The sequence below is a fragment of the Gopherus flavomarginatus genome, chromosome 1 (genome assembly GCF_025201925.1).
Source record: "Gopherus flavomarginatus isolate rGopFla2 chromosome 1, rGopFla2.mat.asm, whole genome shotgun sequence".
Taxonomy (NCBI): domain Eukaryota; kingdom Metazoa; phylum Chordata; order Testudines; family Testudinidae; genus Gopherus; species Gopherus flavomarginatus.
Genome location: NC_066617.1, coordinates 220,532,666 through 220,551,616, shown reverse-complemented (window position 1 = coordinate 220,551,616; position 18,951 = coordinate 220,532,666). Strand labels below are relative to the sequence as shown.

Here is an 18,951-nt window from a genome sequence, read left to right as displayed (position 1 = left end):
ACAAAAACTTCCCTCCCTCAAGATTTGAAAGTATCCTGTCCCCTGATTGGTCCTCTGGTCAGGTGACAGCCAGGCTCATTGATCTTGTTAACCCTTTACAGGCAAAAGAGATATGAAGTACTTCTGTTCTATTAACTCTTAACTATCCGTTTATGACACCTCTGTTTATAGCTCTGTTTGCTGTGCCGTTGCAACTGTCTATGCCACTGCCTGATTGGCTGGCTACTTTTATAGGACCCCTAAGCAGACAAGCCCCACCCCCTAAACAGAGCTCAGCTTCTCTCCCAGCACACTGCCCCTAGCAGCCTCCACACATACAAAGTACAAAGTACTACACACAAAATACAAAAACCTGCTCCTCCAAGAGAGCTCCCTCTGAAACTCCCGTTTACAGCTCTGTTTGCTGGCTGCTGTGCCGCTGCAGCTGTCTATGCCGCTGCCTGATTGGCTGGCTACTTTATAGGAGGAGATACAGGAGAATGTGGTGTGTCTCAGCATTGTTTAGTTGGAATTGGACTGAATTTAAAGAGATGATTTGCAAAATGTTTGCCAAGAACATGGACTAGGTTTAGGGGAAAAGGGATATGAACTGCCCTTGAGTAGAGGGAGCATTTTACCAGTGACCTACCCCTGGAAGAGAGCTAAAACAATGTAGGTAGACGGTAGAGTGACCAGATGTCCCAATTTTATAGGATAGTCCTGATTTTTGGGTCTTCTTATATAGGCTCCTATTACCTCCCACCCCCTGTCCCAATTTTTCACATTTGCTGTCTGGTCACCCTAGTAGAAGGGGAGAAAATGGTTGAACAACGTCTTTAATGCAAAAGAAGAAAAGTCAGTGTAATGCCCTTGCCCTGGGGACAGCCCCTCTGAATTTCTGACCAGGGCTGGATCAACAAAGAGGAGAATGTTCCCAGCGAGGTGAACACAGTTCATGCTGGGACAAGACTTTGGGAGTGCTGCATGAATGCTCAGTTCATTAAGCATGGCTGGTTTATAGCACTTAGTTCTGTGCCAGCCTTAGTGTGACGAGTTCACAAGTGACGGGGAACAAAGCTGTCAGCATTGAAGATGCTGCGATCCAGAGGAGCTGCTAACTAACTTCTGGGATTGCCTCACTAGCAGCATTTTCTAACATATGTATTGAGGCTTCACAGCTTCCCTACAGGCTGTCATAAGGGAAAGGGGAGTGAGCTTTGTTTCCCTACCAAAGAGAAAGGCCTCTACAGGGAATTTCATCAAGGGCTTTTCGCTGGTGAGGAATGAGGTTGAGGATTTGGCAGCTGGCAAGTGGGCTGCTATGAATTTGATGAATACAAAATTAAGAGTTCTCCAAGGTGTTGTTTGGTCAGTCACTCCTCTGCTGGGTTATGAGTTGCTCTTTTTGAGTAAGGTCTACAAACACTGTAATAATCTCCTCCTAGTTTTCAAAGGTGCATGGCTAATTCACCATATTTCTACTAGGCACAAGCTTAAAATTGCCAGCTCCATATTGGGCAATGGTTCCGGCCATTCAACTGCCCTAGTTAAAGAAAAAAATAAACCTTTTTCAATTTAAAATCACGTACATAGCCTGCAGAGGTGTTTATTTCATTGCCTGCTGTTGTACTTAGCTAATGAGATGAGGGAGAATTTAGACACACAAACAGTATTGCTAATGCCTAATTTTACTGTGATAAAAATGGAAAATTATCTTACATTTACTTAGTTAATTAGCCATAGCATCTTTGATTCTGAAAGATACTGAAATGCTTGACAGACAACTTACTTCCTCCTGCATGGAAATGCAGCCACCTTCTAGTGTGGAGTAAGACAGCAGTATAACAAAATATAATAACCTTACATGATAGTTTAGAACAGCGGTTGGCAACCTTTTAGAAGTAGTGTGCCAAGTCTTCATTAATTTAAGGTTTCGCATGCCAGTAATACATTTTACATTTACAGGGGCCGGCAGACAGAACCACAGACTGGCAGCGCGGGTGGCAGATGAAACCTCAGACCAGCAGTGGGGTGAGCTGCTAGGCCCGCTGCCGCTCTGGGATCCCAGCCACCAGCCCCACTTGGCCCACTGCCGGCCTGGGGGTCCGTTCATCCAGGCAGGCAGCGGGCTGGGCGGGCCAGTGGCCAGGACCCCAGCTGGCAGCAGAGTTCTACTAAAAATCAGCTCATGTGCCACTTTTGGCATGCGTACTGCAGGTTGCCGACCCCTGGTTTAGAATAAGATGTGAAGCTGAAATTGCAGGGGGTATTTAGGATATAATTAAACAAACTGGAACATGACTAGGACACAGTAGTTAATGCTCTTAGAAAAAGATCTTTATTATTATAAACCAGGGATTGGCAACCTTTGGCATGCGGCCCGCCAGTTTGTTTACCTGCCATGTCCGCAGGTTCAGCCGATCGCGGCTCCCACTGGCTGCAGTTCGCTGTCCCAGGCCAATGGGGGCTGCAGGAAGCAGTGCGGGCCGAGGGATGTGCTGGCTATAGCTTCCCGCAGCCCCCATTGGCCTGGAGTGGCAAACCACGGCCAGTGGGAGTCGCAGTCGGCTGAACCTGCGGACACGGCAGGTAAACAAACTGGCCTGGCCCACCAGGGTGCTTACCCTGGGGGGCTGCGTGCCAAAGGTTGCCGATCCATGTTATAAACGTATATAGACCCACAGATGGACTTATATACACAAAGATATAGTCCCTCCACCGAGGATTTTACAGTCATCGCTGGAAGGATGTTGTAGAAATATTTAAAGGATGTAGCACAAGGAATTGGAGCAGACAGTCAGAGGAAATCTTTACTGACTGTGAATGGACAGCACCTTGATTTTACATCTTAATTTAGAAGAAACTATACAGAGGAGGATAGTTTACTAGCTTACCAGCCTTCTCAGCTTCCATACAACAGCAACAAAAAGAATAACTACTAAATACTTTTCTTATACTTTAAACATAAATGAATTTATTATCTTGTAATTCACAGACATTTTATCAATCTCTGATGACATCCATTGATCTGGCTACAATGCAGCCAACCACTGCTGGTGTTTTTCCTACATGTTAATGCTGACTGTTGATTTTTGTAAGGGACAGACTGTCTTTAGATTCCGACCAAATATACATTTCTTCTTTCAGGAACAGAAACACATTTTCATTTTTCTCATGAACTTCTGCAGAGAACAAACAATTGTGGTAATCTGCCAAAAGAACAAGCTGTGAAATGATTTCTCTTAAATGATGTACCTGTTCTGCCAAAGCAACTGGAATTCTTCTGAATTATGTCCATCTTTTCAATGCAGACGAATTAAAAAAACTAAGGCTCAGTCCTCTAAGGAACTAGATACTGGCCATGATCCAGGAAATCATCTCTATTGAGGAAAAGCATTTAATCATATGTTTTAACTTTATTGACTTCTGTGGGAGATAAGCACATCCTGAATAGAGCCCTGTTGGGACTGTTCACTGCTTAAAGTTAATCACATGCTGAAATGTTCTGCAGGATTGGGCCCCAGAATGTCTTGCATTTTGTAGAATGAAGACACCAAATATAATGATCTAGTTTGACAATTTATATTTTAATAGGTCTGTATGTGAATACACTTTGTACTTGAAGACAATTCATGTATCTCTTAAGAATGATCTTAATACAATGGCTGAGAGGAATAGTTCAGAATTAACTAAGAAAAATGTTAGTATATACACCACAGCACAGAAATAACTTATGTCTTGGAATAATAACTTACCTCTAGATTAATAAATGTAAAGATTGGAGAAGCATACTATAGAAACAAGTTTTAAAAGTAATAAATATTTCAGAGGTTTAAATTCTAAAAGGAGTCTAATCAATAATGGGAAAGGTACCAAAACAATTCTGCAACACTGTATTGATTTTTAAGTCTTCTGTGAAAGGGAACTGCATGTCATTACTAGGCTAGATGGGAGAGCCTTGAAAAAGATAAAGGCTTTATGTTCTTCCAAATATTCAGTATTAAAGGTTAAACTCACCTACTATATTTATTCTTCGGAAGCCACGGTGCCACTCGGTATATAAGGAAGAGCTCTTTCAATAGCTAAGCCACAAGTCTCTAATTTCTCTGTTTCGGTCTAACCATTAGACAGGTTACATCTGCAGTGTGTTTCATGGTTTCTGAAAAATAAAGGTCCTCTCTGACTTCCAATATACAGACAGATCCAAATTTAAATAAATTCTATTTTTAAACTTTTATTCAGCTGATTACTGACCCACTCCCATTCATGTCTTCTAATATAAAACTATAGAAGGGATATGAACATGCCTGGTTACAAGCCTTAACGACTAAAACTGAGACACCATCATCACTTCCATTCAGGATTCTGGTATAAATGTATTGCAGATCCAGCAGAGAACACTCAAGGATTCTGTCCAAATCCAGGTTTCTCTATTCCTTATTGACTAAAAATCTTCTGCAGTTTGTGACTTTTTTTTGAGAATTTTTCAAAATCTGTATAGTAATTCCAGACTGAATAATTTACCCAAACAGCCTGAGGAACTAAGGTAAAATATACCCAGAGTCTCCAGAGTTGTAAATTGCCCCTATGTCAAAGAGATTGATGGATGAGTTAAGGATGATGATCTCACTGGAAGTCCTGCTTCACCTTGATGTCATAGGAAGTTATATTGTCACAGGACATGATGATATGACTTAAATTATCCTTCCAGAGTCTGGCTTAACCCTTGTCTCACACTCGGTCCTCAACCAGAAGTCCCATCTTACCTAAAGAGGAAAAAGAATAGAATTTAAGGTATGGTCCAAAACCCGTATGGCCCCACCTCTCAAAGTGGTAAAAAAAATACAGCTCAATGTACAAAAAAAGCTAAAATGTAAAGCAAGAGAGATGTTTATGACTATGTGCAAAGAGACCTATAAAGGAAAAGGTGTATCTCTGTAAATAACTAAAATGCTCCAGAATGTTTTCATTGGAGAGGGTCATGACGCAACCCTCTGTGAGATCCCCAAGGCCTTCTTCACTTCAGGAAGGAAACCAACAGCATTAGGTGTATAGCCCAGAACCAATGGTTGATAAGTAGAAATGATAAAGAAATGGCTAAAAGAATGAAAAGGCTAAAATGTAAAGGGGCAGGGGACTTAAAAATATGTGCAGAGAGATTGGCAAAAGGAAAAAAATGGATATTTGTAAAAAAAAATAAAAATTAAAAAAGTCTATTAGAATCTAAGTATTAACCAAAAAATCCCAGTGAGAGAGGGCCCTAGTCCAGACCCTTATGACCTCTCCAAGGCTCTCCTTACCTACAGAGGGAAACCAAAAAGATTTGACATATGGCCCAGAACCCTAAACCAATGACTGATATGTACTACCACCCCTAGAAATGAAAACAAACTGCAACTAAAAGTATGAGAAAAGCGACAATATAAAAAGATAAGTGTTTGAAAAGACTTGCAAAGAGACCCAATAAGAAAAAAGGGATGTTTGTAAATCCAAATGTTTACTACAAATACAGTAACAAGTTTTGCCAAATGCATAATAATAAAAAAAAGTTAAAACAGGATTGTCAATACCTCTTATAAGCATTAAAAGAGAGTGAGCAAATACAAAAGGTGAAGGGATATAGAAGAGCTGCAGCCCAGTAGGTATGCAGATTGGTTTTTGTGTAAAACCGGTTAATTATGTTTAAAACCCAGTTCACCCCATTTGCCCATCTTTGCTCAATTGTTAATCTAATATAGGCAGTAAGTCACTCCATTTATCTTAATTATTTTATTTGGCTCTGTAGGGGGCATATGTGTTTGTAACCAAAATAAATAGATGATGTTGGTATATAGATGATGATGATGTTGGTATATTCACAAAGATCCTAAAAGATTTTATTTAACTTCAGACTCATCAGAATCTGTTCTTATCATTGTGGCCACAGGAACTTGGGGGCTCTGTCCACTGACTTAAGTACCGCATCAGTTTTCTTCTTATGCATGACTTTAAAGTGAGAGAGAAAATGCTTGTATTGTCTGTATGTGTGTTGTCACACATGTAGCATATCAATTATATATTCATAATACCCCTTTGTAATAATGACTTGAGAAAACACTTGTGATGTATGTACCATGCTGTCTGGAGTGGTTCACAATGATGAGTGTAAACCTCAGGACAGACTGTCAAGAAGCAGGGGAGAGACCTCAAACTGGTTGTATATTCTATAATTAGATTTCACCAACCCGATATCAAATGTGACCTCCTAGAACACTATGTAAGTCTTACCATGGAGTCACAGACAGACTGGAATGCTCAAGGGGACTATCTTGCCACCCAAGCAAGCTGGACTTAGTGATAGTTGGTTGCTGTACACATAAAATCACAAAATATTCAAGTTGCTCACAGTCCCAAGAGACCAGTCACTTACCACAGGTCAATCGGTTCCTTAGATTTCACACCAAAGACAATGCTTGCTATAGGATTGGCTACAAACTAAGTAAGAATGTATTAACTAGGAAAAAGAAATGAGAGAGTTATTTACAGGTTAAAGCAGGCAAATGTATAAACAGAAATGAGTTACGGTCTATGGTTCCACAAGGTGACAGAGTTGTAGTTACCTGTCTGGATGTCTTTTAGGGCTAACCCAGGTTGACCCTGGGGATCTCTGCTTCTGTTTCATAGATCCAGCCCTGTGAGAGTCTAAACAGCAAAGAGATCAAATATGTTCTTGTCCTCTATCTTTATTTCCTTCTTCCAGAATTCAAGCTGATGGGACAAGCCCTTTTGCACGTAGCCCTTTCATGGCTGTGCAGGGACAAGTAGCAAAGTCTTTGTATTGTGATGTCCCACAATGGCCCATTTAGTGTTGATAGCCTTCCTAATGGGCAAGAGGTAATGCCTTTCATAGGGATTTAGCATTTTGCACTAGTATGTCCCTTGGCCCTTGCCACTTTCCGCAGCTCCCATTGGCCTGGAGCAGCAAACCGCAGCCAGTGGGAGCTGCGATCAGCTGGACCTATGGACATGGCAGGTAAATGACCCGGCCCGCCAAGGGCTTTCCCTACACAAGTGACATCCCAAGTTTCGGAAACACTGCCTTATAGCATGGGATACAGACATAAGCAGGATTAATTCATGAAGCAGCTTTCAAGCATTTCATGAAGTCTGAACACATGGTTATAAGTCCAATATCCATCTTAACCATACTAACACAGAGATGAGCAGGACTGGTTTCCAGCAATGAATTTGTCAGTGTTTGGCCAGGGCTGGTTTACCAGCATCACAATGTCTACAACTTAAATTATTAAAATTAAAACCATGCAAGCAGAATAATTTTGTAAAAATATGGATAGAGAAAATATAACTAAGTATATACGAGCTCTCATCCTGTTCTGAAGGCAGGGGATTTTGACACAGTGTTACCATAATGGTATCTAACTTATTTTTAAACCCATAAACATACTCACAGGCAACCATTCAGACATATGTTTACATTTGTTTTTAATTTATTTTAGCAAAACATACAAACACACACACCTAGAACCATTCCTTTTTTTTTTTTTAAATGGTTTGGGCTAGTTTAAACAACTGGCATCTTCAATTCTTTTTCCTTTGTTAGTTTGCAGCCACAACTGATAATTTATTCTTTGTATTTTTAATGTGAGTTTGTGTGCAACTTATTAATAAAATAATAGACTGATTTAAAAAATAAATGGATGGTTATCTATACAAAAAGATGCAAATTGACTAGATCATAGTGTATCTTATACTGTGCTGATTTCAGTGTCAGTTTCTTTTCTCTCTCCTTCCACCTCCTTGTATTGCTCACGCTTTCTTTCCCTATACTATGTTCTCCACTCTTTTCCACTATCTCTTGTATTGTTAGCATCAACAGGTGTTTACCTAAATGCTCAATATTTAGAAAGACATGAAGAAGCAAAAACTCCAATAATTAAGTTTTCCCTATGGTATTGCTTTACAACAGCTTTTAGTCAATTCCCTTCAGTATTTTACTTCAATAGGCAGTAGCATTGTTAAACTATTTGTGATAAATCGCTCCAGATGCTTTTATTTAAAAGAATATTTTAGTTAATGCTCTGTTGGGAGCAATAAAAGGAAGTAGACTTTACTTATTTGTCCAGTCAGTTCTGTTTCCAGATGGCCTCGTCAACATCTGTTGAAATTGGGACATTTCTTCTGCGTAAAGATTAAATAGCTTTGTTGAATAAATGGTCAGTCTCTGAACAGTTTTGAGTATAAGCCTCCAGCATTTCTGGTAAATCTCATATGAAATGTGACACGACGATAGAGATTATTCAGAACGTGCTAAGAAAGCTCTATATTGTACTAAGCTAAAACCATAAGAGTGCATGAATGTACCTTACTAGGTATTACAAAACCCTCCCACTCAAGTTGAAGTAAGGCAATTGCTATCCGGGATTTCTGATTTAATTCCTTTTTATCTTGGGAGGTATGAGACTTGACCAAAAGCAAGTCCCTCACAGGCAGTTTCCCACCACTTTGTTCCCCTATTACTATTAAAAGTACTTTTAAAATATCAGATAACTGAATAACATACCACAAAGACAGTTATAGAAAAGTATATGGGAAAATACAGATGCAAATTTACAGTGAAATACAGGGTACTCTGGCGTGCCCCCCACCCACCCCCCAATGACGGGGCCCTAGGGCTGGCAGTTGTCGGGCAGAAGCTTGGTCCTGACAGCTCCTGGGGCTCCTGCTGCAGGCTCTGTCCCCACCGGCAGCCAAGCTCCCCTATCCCCTGCCTTTTCCCCACCTTCTTCCTACAACACGCCATGCTCCCACCCACCCCCTCCCAGCACTTCCCCTGCTGCCGAACAGCTGTTTGCCGGTGCTCAGGTTGCTCCAGGAGAGAGGGGGAGAGGCAGGGCCACAGCACACTCTGGGGGTGAGGAGAAGAGGCAGGGGTGGGGCCTTGGAGAAGGGGGTGGAATTGGGGGAGGGTGAAGAAGAAGCGAGGCCCCCGCACTCCCCCTACACATACCACCCCCGAGCCCCTGCCGTGAGTGACTCATGGCAGGGGGTTGGGAGCACCCCCATGGCCTCAGCCCTGACTCCTGCACTCCCCTTACACACACCAGCCCCCTGGCCTCCCTGACTCCTGGACCCCCCACCCATGCCCTTATTCCTGCACCCTCCCACATCCCTACCCTCACCCTGAGCACCAAACGGGAGCTCCTGCACCCTCCCCATTCCCACCTGCACCCCTCACACCAAATGGGAGCTGCCCCAGGTAAGTGCTCCACACCCCAACCCCCTGACCCAACCCTGTGACCCTTCCCTCACCCTAGCTCCTGGCCAGACCCTGCACCCCCAGCCCTAACTCTGCACCCCCTCACATACCCCTAGTCATGACTCCTGCACCCCCTCACACACACCAGCCGCCTGCCCTCCCTGACTCCTGCACCCCTCTCGCATGCCCCCAGCCCCCTGTCCTCCCTGACTCCTGTAGCCCCCCACATCCCCAGCCCCCTGCCTGCCCTGATTCCTGCACACCCCCCTACATCCCCACCTGCACCCTTCGCACCAAACGGGAGCTGCCTCAGGTAAGCACTCCATACTCCTGCCCCAGCCCTGAGTCCCCTCCTGCACCCTAAGTCCTGGATAGACCCTGCACTCCAACATTTTTTTAATAAAGCACTCTTATCCAAAGTGCTTTACAATAGTTAGCTAATTGTACAATGTTTGGAAAGATCATTAAGTGGTCTGCTGAGACCCTCAGCAATTTTCAAGTGGTCTGTTAGACTACAAAAACAATCAAGGTACCTCACTTTATTTTCATTTACTTCCTATTACTTATAGGAGGAGGAGGAAGAAAAAAAGAATGAAAAATAGGGGCAGGAGGGGAGATAAGAGAGAAGGTTCTTTTTCTTGGCTGGGTGCCAAGGAGGGGCCCCAAAAATGAAGCTGAGCACTGAGCCCTACTAATTCTAAATCTGCCACTGGGAAAATGTTTTATTTTGTTGGTTTGTTTTTATAAAGGTCGCAGAAGGGTGGTATAGCTACATCATTTTCAGTCATTCAGCAAACATAAGAAGTTAGCTTGAAATAAACACACAGCCATCATAGACAAATTATATAAGAGATAAATATAATGGCAATCATTGTTTCTGAACACAGTAAACATTGACCAATATTTTCAAAAGTGACCAGTGATTTTCCGAAAGTAAAATCCTAGTACTTTCTGAAAATCAGAGCTGGTCAAGGTACCTCAGAAGCTGGGTACCCAAAAATTGACAACCAAAGACACTTGTCATTCTTGAAAATCTTGGCCATATTGCCAACAAATTAACTTTAATAAGGAGAAAACTTCTGCAAAGATAGCTACTTAGCTCAATAGTGTTTACAGCATCCAAAATGAAAATGATCTACATATTCAAAACTGTGTGGTATGAATCTCTGATTTAGGCTAGTAATTATTTCCAGGCTCTGCACTATCTATAAGGAGAGAAATAGGACCACTGCAAACCACAGTTTTCTCTATCCTTAGGGTATGGCTACACTTGCAGTTGTACAGCACTGCCGCGGGAGTGCTTTGAAGTGCAAGTGTGGTCGTGGCGCCAGCACTGGGAGAGAGCTCTCCCAGCGCTGCAGGTACTCCACCTCCCCGTGGGGATTAGCTTACAGTGCTGGGAGCCGAGCTCTCAGCACTGGGGCACTGTTTAAACTGGCGCTTTGCAGCGCTGTAACTTGCTGCACTCGGGGGTGTTTTTTCACACCCCGAACGAGAAAGTTGCAGCGCTTTAAAGTGCCAGTGTTGCCAAGGCCTTAGAATTTTTCCTGTATTAGCAATAGGGTAGAATATCCTGAAGTGTTGGGAAGCCAACCTCAATGTAAACCATCATTAAACATTCAGATGAAAACAGGTACCAAAAAGATTACTACTTTTAAAAAAAAACCACAAGTCAATAGAAAAACCACCTGATCAAGGAGCTTCATTATAAGAATGTAAATGAATTATACTTGGAAATTCCTCTCCAGAAGAGGATTATCTGATTGTCTTGGTACTTCAGCACCTTGTCTAAGAATTCTTTAATGTTTTTTAACTAACTGCTTATAGAAACAAAGTAAATTTCAAATTCAGCTACAATATCTTTTAGTCTTCCTATACTTTAATTTCTCTTATTGAATCAGTTTTGGGGTTATTTTTTATCCGCTTTTTGTTTTGAAAAGCAAGTCATTTGCCTTTCCCTTTTTTTTTCCAATCAGAGAACTGTTTACTACGTTGCATGAGCTTATCATTTTCTCCCACAGAGAGAAGAATTTAATTGTACAATTAATATCTTATGAATCTTTGAAGATCCACTCTGTATCTACTTCAAAAAATAATAAAGAGATTCATTACTGGAAGACCTAACTAGGTAATTATTTTCTGATTTGAAGAAGGGGAGAATAAAGGCACTTTAACTACAGCTTTGACAGCATCCCATTTTGTTCTATATAAAGTGTTATGCTTATTAAATAAAATAATATCCAACTTTCCTTGGCATAAAGTTTTGCTATTAAGATGGGGTTACTGTTATTATTGTTAGGAACTGTTTACACAGCCCCTTTACCAAAGAGTTTACAATCTGAATACACAAGACACAAAAAATGGAGAGGAAGGAGATGCAGGAAGTCTGTAGAAGAGCTGGGAATGAAAACCAGATCTCCTGAGACCTAGCTCAAAGGCTTAACCACTGGTTATAAAATCAGAGTAGGGTGACCATATTTCCCAAAGTGGGGCTAGTGTGAGGGCTTCTCCACCCAGCACAGAGCTGGCCCAAGCCACTCGCCCAAGGCCTGACATCCTCCCCACCCCAGGCTGGAGCCAGCATCGCTGCTCACTCAAGGCTTGTCTGCCCCTTACTTGAGCCCTGCCTCTTGCCCCCTCTCTCCTCACCCCCTTGCAGGGCTGGCATGGCCACTAGCTCGCCTTCCTCTGCACTCCACTTTGATTTGATCAGTTGTCAAGAACAAACGGGACAAATCCACTTTTGCCAGTAAAGTTGACATGGTCAGAACAGGGCTTAAAAAAGGGACTGTTCCAGCCAAAACGGGATGTGCCGTCACCCTAAATCAGAGTCACATAAACCTAGGGCTGAAGGTTGGTTGTTTTTCGTTTTTGCACTGCTTACTGAAGATGTTTTAGCACAATGTGAATGTGCTGGCACTAAGGAGCTGCACTAATGCTGGAGTTACTTTATCCCACAGATTATTGTCATATTAAAATTTAGGTTTTTTGCAAAAACAAACAAACAAACCCCTGTTCCAGTCTAATAGGTCTTTATTCTCCATTATATAAGACTCATTAATTGCTTTAATTTACAGTAGGATTCCCAAATGCACATTCAAGCCAGGCTGAACAGTTATTGCATGCACATAAAATACGCTCTTAAAGTTTATGAAGAAGTAATTGCCATAGACTCAGATCAGTAACAGTTAATTCTCAATAAATGTTGTAATAATCATATGGTATGTTAATTTGCACTAATTTATCAAATTGAAATAGACATTTAATCTGACAGCTAATAGGTGTTCAAATACCACCAGATTATGGAGAAGATAGAAAATAAAGAACAAGCTGAGCAGCAATTGAACTACCCTGTTAAAGAGTGCAGTGGTTGCACAGTTTTGCTTCCTTCAATGGATTCTCGTACTTCAGGGTTCTCAAACTGGGAGTCAGGACCCCTCAAGGGGTCACAAGGTTATTACATGGAGGTCGTGAGCAGTCAGGCTCCACCCCGAACTCCACTTTGCATCCAGCATTTATAATGGTGTTAAATATATAAAAAAGGGTTTTTAATGTAAAAGGGGGGAGCACACTCAAAGACTATGTGAAAGGGGTCACCAGTACCAAAGTCTAAGAACTACTGTCTTACTGTCGAGGGCTCAATCTTACGAAGTGCTAATGCCCCTCAACACCCATAGAAATTGCAGTTGAGGGGTCTGAGCACCTTCCAGGCTTGGACTCAGAGATAGAAAGGCATAGAAAACATTTTTCTTTGAGACATACAATAAAACAATTGTACTCTATAGAATCACAAAGGCTTAATTTAAATTCTGTTGCTGCTAGGTGATAAGTTTCCAAGGTCCTGATTCAGGAAGGCACATGAGCAAAAGGTTATCTTTAAACATCCAACTAGTCCCATTGAATTAAAAGGGAATGAACACACACACACACAAACAAAATCTTGTTGAACTGGGGCCCAAACATCAGCACTTAATGAGCTTGTGCAGTGGCTGTGCTCTCCTTGCTCTGTGGGCAGCACCATGCCTGGCTATCACATGGTTTTTCTGGAGCCTCCTCATTCTTTGCAAGACTGTGGTATACCCCACAATATCTCAGGAGCTGATGGTGTTTTGTTTGTTTTTTAGTACAGAACTTATTAAAACCAAATTTTAAAAGTTCAACGATTTCTATGCAAACTATTTTACTGAAGGACTTTGATGATTGTTTTCTGTATAAAGCCATTAGACAGCACTATTTCATAAATATATCAGGTCTACTTCCATCAGAAATTTTCAGCTTGTTCATCCTCAGTAGCAATTTTCCAGAAGTCATTCTGGCTGTTAATAATGTCTGTGGTCTGTGATTATTTCCTTCTGGAGAGTCGTGTATCAGGGTCATATCACAAAGAGTGTGTCTGTTACAAGCTGTAGTTATTTAGGGCCAGAGTCTGACACCCTTGCTACTGATGAATAGTACCTTACTCTGAGTATTCTCTTTGAAATCAATGGGACTATACTGATGAAGTAAGCTGTTCTCAGAGTGAACACTGCTATCAGAATCTAGTCCTTAATATTTATGATGAACCACTTGGATTTGGTTCTCAAGCCTGCTCCATACATCCTTGTCAAGCCACTTAATCTTTCCATGCCTCAGTTCTCCCTCTGTAAAATAATAATCCTTCTCTCCCTCTCAAGAATATTGTGTGGATATATTTGTTGTGAGAGATGCTCATATACTATAGTGATGAAGGCCATAAAAATACTTATAACAATAACACATTATCTATGAGGGAAGTAAATATTTTCATATCCTAGCTCATGGTTGCTGAAAAGAGTTTTGTGATAAGACTATGAGGATCTGATTCTGAGAGAGAATCATCACCCTCATCCCCCATCTCAGCATCTCCAAGAAGCTCAATACTTTACAGAATGCAGCCCTATATCTGTGTTGATTTCAAAGGAAAATATTTCAAAGGCACATAATGTGCATTTATTCTTTTAGATGCCTCTCAAGATTTGTCATCCCTCAAAGTAAACACCAATTTATGCTTCATTTTGGATTGGTAAATCTTGATTTTCACCTCAAGACAAGTCAAGGGCTAAATTCACCAAAGGCAACTGAGTTGTCTCCTCATACAATAGTGGGGATTTCCCATATCTACAGACTACATCCATTTAACACATAAGTGAACTGGATCACAGAAGTCTTGAGACTTGCTGAAGGTCAAATAAGAGGTCAGTGGGAAGAGCATGAACCAAATCGAAGAATTCTGACTCCCTGTCTCTTTCGCTAGCTGCTCAATCCATTGCCTTTCCCCACATTTGTATTATACTTGTATATTGAAAATATGACATGGCTGAGATGCACCATGGCAAATTCCAGGACTTTAACACAATCATATTCGTTTTTGTCAGGGTTCTGAGCAGAAAGCTTTTGCTGATTGGCTGTCTTGATATTGCAAGTTCATAATAAACCTCATGGAATTAAACAAGTATGAATAGCATAATGCCCAACACAGCATTGGATGTGACCTCAGGGAATGCTGAAGGAGCTCAGCTTCAGGATGACAACATGGTGGCTTCTCCAGACTGGAACAGAGATGCCCAGAAAGATGATACTGATCTGAAAGAAAAAGAACAATTTGGTATGGGCCATGGTTGCTGGAGCCAGGGAGCTAAGACTCAGGGAACCACTGGTGCAGATATCTAGCTGAAGTTTGCAGGCTTTGCTCAGTAAGGAGGATGAGGATGAATCCTTAAAATATTCCAAATATAGACTAGGGGGGTCAGTTGACAGTGTATGGTCTCTTGCTTCTTCTAAGCCTTTCAACCCACTTGAAAGGAAGACATTGAGATCTAAGCAATCACAGTGTGCTTTGGCATGTTCCTCAAGCATAGCTCAAGAAGGCACATATGGAAGACATAAACCAACAGCAGATACTACTCCGGATATTGTGGCTGATATAATAGGTGGTGAAGTTGATTTCAAAATACCTGTTCAGCTAATTAGTAATAATAATAGTCCAGGTGCTACTCACAGCATGACTTCCAGAGACATTTACTCCCAGATACACACTGGACCAGCAAGTCATGGTGAAGCTGGCTACTTAGAACATTCTCCAGATACTGCATCTTGTTTGCTTGCACCCTGCCCAAGGTCAGAGGGGCTTTCAGAAGCTGGGATGCCAGATGGACAAGCAGTCATCTTAGCTAATCCGCAGAATTTGCTTGATTCAGATGAATCGCTGATGTTGTCAGAGACAGAAATAACAGCATCACAATGCTCCTCTAATGGCTCCTTTGCAGTAATGAATCAGGAAAGTCCTGGCTTAAACCATGGGATTAAGATGATTGCAGCATTGTCAAAGAGCGCATATGGCAGTGGCACAACATCATCTGCAGACAGGGTTTCTAACATTCATAAGGTTAAAAGCATACGTATGTGAGAATGCTGAGAAGCAGTGCATTTCCTATTGAATACAGGAACATATTAAACTCAAACTTTCATGGTCTGAGGGACTGGAACTGGAATAGAATGCTTCCACCCTAGGTTACTGTTAAAATACAGATCACGTTGCTAGTGGATGGAATTTCCAAAATCATCTGAAGGAGTTAAGTGAAGAGCTCCTACTGGGTTTCAGTGGGAGTTGAGCCCCTAACTCTTTTGGTGACACTTGAAAATCCCACCCAATGATTGAATGTTTTATCACTTGGCTATTCGGTGACCTCTGTGGTCCCCACTCCTTGTACACAGGAGAGCTCAAGAAGCCACTAACAACTGGCTTTGGTTGGCTGTCACAGCTAAGAGGCCAAGAATTGAACTAACCTCTTGTACCTAGTGGTACAGCGAAAGATGATTTCACCCAAACTGCCTGGAGCAAATAAATTCATGGGGACAGTTGCATTGTGTGCTGTTCCCTGTCATGGGAATAGACAAAGAACCTGGGACTCCAGCGCTGCCATTTGTCAGCCCTAAATTCCCATAAACATTTTAAAGTAATGAAACCATATATAAATCTTGTTGTCAGCTCTCCCTGCTGCCTCTGCCTAACTAGCTAAAATGTTTTTTTTCTTCTTTCTGTTGTTTTTTTTAATCCATACATGTATCCTCTTAAGTTGAGAAAAATCCACTCATTAAAAACAAAAGGGAAGGGAAAAAACAGCTTCTGTTCATCTCCATTTCTAAAGCACACAGCAGGAGGGCTTGAAAGAAAGAATGAGCCTTTACAGAGAGGCCTGCTGTCTCTCACACCAGAAGCAAAGGAGGATGGAGGTAGGGAGTGTGCAGGAAAAGCCAAGGATAGATGTGGGAGCAATACGACACACTTAGAACAAGGGGGAACGGGGAGGGGGGAACATCTTTACAGTACTGCTCATCCGTATTGCAGGGGTCAGGTAAGGCTGCGGAATCTTCTTTGCAGTTAATAGCTGCTACACAGGGTAAAAAGTGCAGATACTCTTGTTAAGGGCTATGTGTGGAGCGGGTTTATTGTGTGTATGTTGATGGGCATAAGGAAGGAGAAGCTACTTTACAGAAGCAGTTCAGGGCTGCACTTGGGAGTAAGGAGCACTGCAGCATGTCTTCTTGTTCAGAGATCGAAGTAGGAATCAGGGCTTCTAATTTGCCAAGTCCTACTGCCTGCCTCATCATCCACCGTCTGTGCAAAGCTGGGCTCAGGGAGAAAATTAAACCAACGCTGATTGTACCAAACCAAAGCAATGTAAATCTATTTATTACTTGACTATTTTTAGTGATGCTCATGTTAGCAGGTGGTGACTGGTAGATTTTAAAACAATACTGTGATCAAGGGGTAGAATACCGTTAACAAGCAGCTTCATTATAGTTATTAGTACATGAACAAAGAGAGTTACCTTCAGCTTCACTCTAAGAAAGATAGTTTACTAAACAAAGAGGGTCAACACAGGAAAAAAAAATGCAGGGCCTGGTTTTCTCATTTGCACTTAGATTCCTTTACATTAGTCTGGCAGTGGAAAGGGATCTTCAGATGTGCTTTATTTACATTCAAGGCTACTTCAAGCCTGAGTGTTAGTGAGAATCAGGCCCCTAAATTTCAAGTTACTAATAAAGATTTATTGAGAGTAGGGCTGTCAAGTGATTAAAAAAAATTAATCGTGATTAATTGCACTGTTAAACCAGAATAAATTTAAATATTTTGGATGTTTTATACATTTTCAAATAAATTGATTTTAATTACAGCACAAAGTGTACAATTCTCACTACATTTATTTTTATTACAAATATTTGCACTGTAAAAAAACAAAAGATATAGTATTTTTCAGTTCACCTAATACAAGTACCGTAGTGCAATCTCTTTATCGTGAAAGTTGAATTTACAAATGTAGAAATATATACAAAAAATAACTGCATTCAGAAATAAAACAATGTAAATCTTTAGAGCCTACAAGTCCACTCAGTCCTATTTTTGTTCAGACAATTGCTCAGACAAATTTGTTTACATTTGCAGGAGATAATGCTGTCCCCTTCTTGTTCACAATGTCACCTGAAAGTGAGAACAGTTACATCTGGCAAGTTATTTACATGCCAGATGTACTAAAGATTCATATGTCCCTTCATGCTTCAACCACCATTCCAGAGGACATACGTCCATGCTGACGACAGGTTCTGCTCAGTAACAATCCAAAGCAGCGCAGATCAACGCATGTTCATTTTCATCATGAGTCAGATGCCAACAGCAGAAGGTTCATTTTCTTTTCTGATGGTTCGAGTTCTGTAGTTTCCACATCAGTGTTGCTTTTTAAGACTTCTGAAAAAGCTCCACATGCTCCACATCTCATCCCTCTCAGATTTTGGAGGGCACTTTAGATTCTTAAACCTTGGGTTGAGAGCTGTAACTATATTTAGAAATCTCACATTGGTACCTTCTTTGTGTTTTGTCAAATCTGCAACATGTGCTGCGTCATCATCCAAGACTAACATGAAATATATGGCAGAATGAGGGTAAAAGAGCAGGATACAATTCTCCCCCAAGGAGTTCAGTCACAAATTTAATTAACACTTTTTTTAACAAGCGTCATCAGCATATTAGCACATCCTCTGGAATGGTGGCTGAAGCATGAAGGGGCATATGAATGTTTATCATATCTGGCACGTAAATACTTTGCAATGCTGGCTACAAAAGTCCCATGTGAATGCATGTTTTCACTTTGTTGTGACATTGTGAGTAAGCAGCAGGCAGCAGTATCTCCCGTAAATATAAACAAGCTTGTTTGTCTTAGCGCTTGGCTGAACGAGAAGTAGGACTGAGTGGACTTGTAGGCTCTAAATTTTTGTATTGTTTTGTTTTTGAGCATGGTTATGTAACAAAAAAAATCTACATTTATAATTTGATCTTTCACAATAAAGAGATTGCACTACAGGTGAATTGAAAAATACTGTTTTTTTTATCATTTTTACAGTGCAAATATTTGTAATAAAAAAATAAAGTGAGCAGTGTACATTTTATATTGTGTTACAATTGAAATCAATGTTTGAAAATGTAGAAAAACTTCCAAAAATATTTAATACATTTCAATTGCTATTCTATTGTTTAACAATGTGATTAAAACTGTGATTAATTGCAATTTTTTTAATCACGATTAATTTTTTAAAGTTAATTGCGTGAGTTAACTGCGATTAATTGACAGCCCTAATCGAGAGTAATGGCAGTAATTGCCTGTGTACTATTAACTCAAAAGAAAAGCAATGAAGAGCACACA

At 41.0% G+C, this 18,951-nt stretch overlaps 1 protein-coding gene across 4 annotated transcripts in view; it reads left to right on the top strand.

Moving 5' to 3' along the window:
* Window positions 1-18,951, top strand: part of LOC127043008 (uncharacterized) — a 57,017-nt gene that overhangs the window by 9,952 nt on the left and 28,114 nt on the right. The window contains exon 1 of one of the 4 annotated variants that reach the window (XM_050936667.1): window positions 11,271-11,363. The exons of the other annotated variants lie outside the window; for them this stretch is intronic. The gene's annotated coding sequence lies outside the window, so the exon portion shown is untranslated. Of the gene's footprint in view, window positions 1-11,270; window positions 11,364-18,951 lie in introns of those variants that run through there. 4 annotated transcript variants of the gene reach the window in all.